Source organism: Sinocyclocheilus anshuiensis, unplaced genomic scaffold (assembly GCF_001515605.1).
Source record: "Sinocyclocheilus anshuiensis isolate Anshui unplaced genomic scaffold, SAMN03320099.WGS_v1.1 scaffold430, whole genome shotgun sequence".
In the NCBI taxonomy this organism is placed as follows: domain Eukaryota; kingdom Metazoa; phylum Chordata; class Actinopteri; order Cypriniformes; family Cyprinidae; genus Sinocyclocheilus; species Sinocyclocheilus anshuiensis.
In genome coordinates, this window is record NW_015547641.1 from 392525 (window position 1) to 397410 (window position 4886).

At 35.2% G+C, this 4886-nt stretch overlaps 1 long non-coding RNA gene across 2 annotated transcripts in view; it reads left to right on the top strand.

The window, feature by feature from the left end:
- LOC107701876 (uncharacterized) overlaps window positions 1–1932 on the top strand; it is a 19731-nt gene extending 17799 nt beyond the window's left edge. For both annotated transcript variants that reach the window (XR_001635696.1, XR_001635695.1), the window contains one exon: window positions 1631–1932. This is a non-coding gene — a long non-coding RNA (uncharacterized LOC107701876). The remainder of the gene's footprint in view (window positions 1–1630) is intronic.
- The last annotated feature ends 2954 nt before the right edge of the window (window positions 1933–4886 follow it).

Here is a 4886-nt window from a genome sequence, read left to right on the forward strand (position 1 = left end):
AAATGAAAATGACATCCATAATTTTCTGAAGACAGTCGGTTTCCTTCAGAAATACAGTGATATAAAAACACCCGCACCGGGTTTCGACTTTGACACGTGCAGTGCTCATGTTTATTCAACGAAGTCAAATGGAAAATCTATTTGTGGCGGTCAGTTTTGATATTGTGGCGGGCCGCCAACTGAGAAGATCTAAATATTGAAAATTAAACTTACCTGCTTGAACTCTTTAATTTGATCCGGGTGTCTGTCTTTAAAGTGTTTTGTTAGTTTGATGTGTTTCCTCATTTTGAGGTCGCCATGTCTCAGTGCTTTTATGAAGAGAGCGCATCTGTGCACCTTTCGGATAGCGCATCAAGAACCGGGTTGACCGGGTACTCGGAACCACCGATACTTAAAAAAACCTGGTACCGTAACGTTTTCATTTTTTTAGTACCGACTTGGTACCGAAGTACCGGGTCTTTTGACAACACTAGGTATGACGGTTTATCACGGTTTGAATTGAATTTGATCACTCAAATAACTTGTTCTTGTTCTTTTAAGAGTCATTGTTACTGATAAGAATAGTTTAATATATACCATGATAACCGTGATATTTTCGGAGACTATTATCATACCATGAAAATCTCATACCGTCACATCATAACATATGTTTCCATCCACCTATGTTTATGCGCAGTTTGGAATATCGCATAAAAAACGCTGGATGGAAACGCCAAGATGTGCATAAATTCTAAAAAACTTATGCGCACAATTGAGTAGGATAAACTTTTTATCTGATAAGAAAAAATGCTCATAAACTATGATGGAAACACATTTACCAAATAAATTCCACCATGCGCATTGAAAAAGTCATGTGACTTTGAGCTATGAGACGGGATAACTTGACTAGCAGCGGACCGATCTCGTTCACAGCATCTATATGTTGTTTTGGTCATTCTGAAATGCCTGAGGAACTGTCATCAAAGTATTTCTGTATAATTACGGTCTTCCATTACTGCGTTCCCAAACAGCAGGCATCTTTGAGATATTTAGTGCCAGTTTATCAGGAATCACATCATCTATATGTTGTTTTGGTCATTCTGAAATGCCTGAGGAACTGTCATCAAAGTATTTCTGTATAATTACGGTCTTCCATTACTGCGTTCCCAAACAGCAGGCATCTTTGAGATATTTAGTGCCAGTTTATCAGGAAGTGATGATTTTGTTCTCTTTGACTCATTGGATGGAAAGGTGCTTTATTTGCAGATGTTTTATGCAATATTCCAGTTTTGCGCATAAGTTAAATTTGCATCTTTGGATGGAAACATAGCTATTATAAGTGTTTGATAACCACATTTGAGTTATCATTGCTAAAAATGTGTTTATATTCTGTTTATGTATATACTGTATTCTACATACAGTACCAGTCAAAAGTTTGGACACACGAATGGGATGTGTTCAAACTTTTGACTGGTACTGTACTATAATATACACATAAAGAATATCAGAATATCGGATTTTTTTTACTTCCTAATATTGGAATCCGCATCGCCCCCAAAATACCCATATCGGTTGAGTTCTAGTTTTCATCACCTTTCATTTCAAGTTTGGCTCTGATTTGAAATCTCACTTGATTTAATGTTTCTTTTAGACCTGATGGATGTGAACAAGGAAAAACGGAAGAAGAAGAAAATTGTGAGCTGCCCTCAGTGTAAAAAGAGGCGAAGAAACACCTGAGGATTAACAAAGGAGAAGACTCATTCATTATATTACAGCAGAAAAGACACGGCGGTGTGTGTTTAAGCGCAGAAAGTCCTTTACTACAGAAGATGAACTGAAAGAGCACCAGAAAATTCACACTGGAAACCTTTCAAGGCATAGTTCAGGGGGCTGAAGAAGAGGCAATGACACTTTTAAGAGAGACATGAATCTGATATACATTTTTAACTTGTTCTTAATTGTTTTTCATAAGAACATCTAGTTTCTCTTCCACTTCTACTCTTCCATGCAAATGCAACAGGTGTAAAGTATTGGAATAAATGCAATTAGTTACTGTACTTAAGTAGCATTGTAGCTACTTTGTAGTTTTACTGAGTATTAAAGATATTAGCAACTTTTACTCTCTACTTGACTACATTTTTGAATAGGTTTCTGCAATTACTAGTTACATTTTACGTAGCACCTTTTTCCTGCAGCAGTTTATTTCTGCTTTACAAAAGAAGTGAAATCGCCAACTACAGGGCATTGAAGGTACTATATCTTGTGCGTTTTGCCCTTACTCACCCAAACTTGTCAAATAGGTTGTCTGTTTTCTAAACACTTTAAATTAACTGTAATTGTGTCCATATTTAAAAGCTTTATATTCTGCATCTACATTTTGCTCCTCTCATCCTTTCTTTACTTCACAGATTGAACTTCATGCCTCATCGCCTTTCTATTGTCTCTGTTTTTTCTTCTATCTCTGATTTGAATTTCCTAACTGCACACTCATTTCTGTTTTCTAAAAAAGTAGGTTATACTTGTCAACTATAAAATAATCAGTGGATGTTAATTAATTTAATGAATTTGAGCATAATTACTTACTAAGGTTAAAGGTCACCTTACTGGCCCGCTTTATCTAACACATTCAGCCAGAATAATATTTGTTTAAATTTAGTGATCAACCTTTTAAGTTAGGAATAAAAATCCTTATTTCAAAGGGTTTTGAGTCCTCCTTTAAGGTGTGGCCACACCCACCAGTGTCATATTCATCAAAAAAAGACTATTTTTATGCTCTGAAAGTGTAAACCCATTGAGCACAGTACAATCAAGCTTAAATGGCCCACTTTATTGCAATCACTGTAGGTGTTGATGACTACTGCATGTTTGAGCCTGTATTCAGTAGGAGTAAAATACTCAAGTTTTTACTCAACTTTATACTCAAGTTGTTTTGGAATTGGTGACTTGTAATTTTCACTGCGAGGTATTTGTACTTTTACTCAAGTATGGTTTTCAGGTACTCTTTACACCTCTGAAATGCAAGATATACTTTTGCAACCGGCCACTTTGCATCTCTTCATCTCTTGTAAGTAAGTAAAGAGAGACATCTGTCTCATTCAGATTAACTTTTACTTAATTTTTCTATTTGCTTCAAGTAATGATTGATTAAACACATTCTTCCTATTATCAACAATGTTGATAATGTCCATTTTTATTTTAGGCTCATTCTGTTTGTATCCGGAATAATTTTAGTTCAGAAAGCCATGCAATTTCCTATTATGTTTGCTTTTGGGCAGGAGGGCAACAGCTCTGCACAGTTTAGCTCCAACCGTAATCAAACACACCTGATTCAGCTAATCAAGGTCTTCAGGATCACTAGAAACTTCCAAGCAGGTACAGGTGCATCTCAATAAATTAGAATGTCGTGAAAAAGTTCATTTATTTCAGTAATTCAACGCAAATTGTGAAACTCGTGTATTAAATAAATTCAATGCACACAGACTGAAGTAGTTCATTCTAATTTATTGAGATGCACCTGTATGAGTTGGAGCTAGTTGGAGCTAAACCCTGCAGAGCTGTGGCCCTCCAGTCCACAGGTGAAAAAAAGTATACTTGAATGCACTAAACAAAAATACTTAAATCATATTCATATTATTAAATTGCATCTAAAATAATTTTATATTTGGTAAGAAAAAAAAAGTTACCTCTTAAACATACTCATCTTAATTTTACGTTCCTTTAGTAGCCTACGTTTACGTTATTTTTTACAGTGCAATACTCAGTTTAAATGGCCTGTAGTCCATGCCATTCAGTGTGACCACCATACCCCCGTGATATTACTATGCCAAGCACATTTTGTTTTACGTGTTGTATATATTATATATATAAATAATATAAATAATTGTAAGAAAAAAACATTTGAAATCATAAATACAGAAATAAATGAACATACAGTACAGTAACATTTAAAAACAACCTTATGTCTGGAATGCAATTAATACTGACTGTTAAAGGTATGGGTGGGTGATTTCGGAAAGGCTAGCAATAGCGAGCTAGCTTTGAAAGCAAGATCCCACCTTCCCTGCTAATTACTCTTCAAAGCCACTCCTCCTCCAAAATACATGAGCGCACACAGAAAGACCAGAGGCTAACCAGCGACACGACGAGGACGCTGAGGATTGAATGCATTACCTCATGTCTCATTCACATGTAAAACATTACAGCACAAAGCGCATATTATAATAATAATAATGCCTTTCATAGCGTAATGAACACGCTGATGGCGTATCATGTGAACAGGGTGCGCAGAGGTATGCAAATACATATTTTGACAGGCAGGCAGGCAGGCAGGACAGCTTATCATAATGTTCAGACCAAGTAATCTTATTGGTCATACATTTTATGATCCTACGCCTTCCACAGACAATATATATGAAGAGTTCCAATGCAAAACCTCTAAAAGCCATCTTGGTCAAAAAATGAGATAATGATACTGAGTGAATGTTCTCCACACATAGTATATGTTCATCAAGTACTTTCACTTTAAATGCGCTAAAATCCCATCCTCAACCCATTCAGAAGTATCAGTACTTACATGGAAACCTATACGTAGTAGCCAGAAAGAAATGCAAATTTTAAAGAAAAACGTCAGACGTACCCTTACGAAAAATAAGTTTATTCAAGTGTGCTATTAGTATACTTCTTTTAAACTAAAAATAGGAAAGTATACACATTCAAGTGTTTAAAAAAATAATGTATGAAGCTAGAATAAATGTTTTTTGTTTACAAGCAGATACCCTTTTCTTTTGATGTTTTGTATGTTCAGATATTCATGTAACAAAATATATACACATTAATACCTAAATAGGGACATAGTAGTATACTTAAAGTATGATGTAAAGTTCACTTAAAGAAAACTTACGAGTATA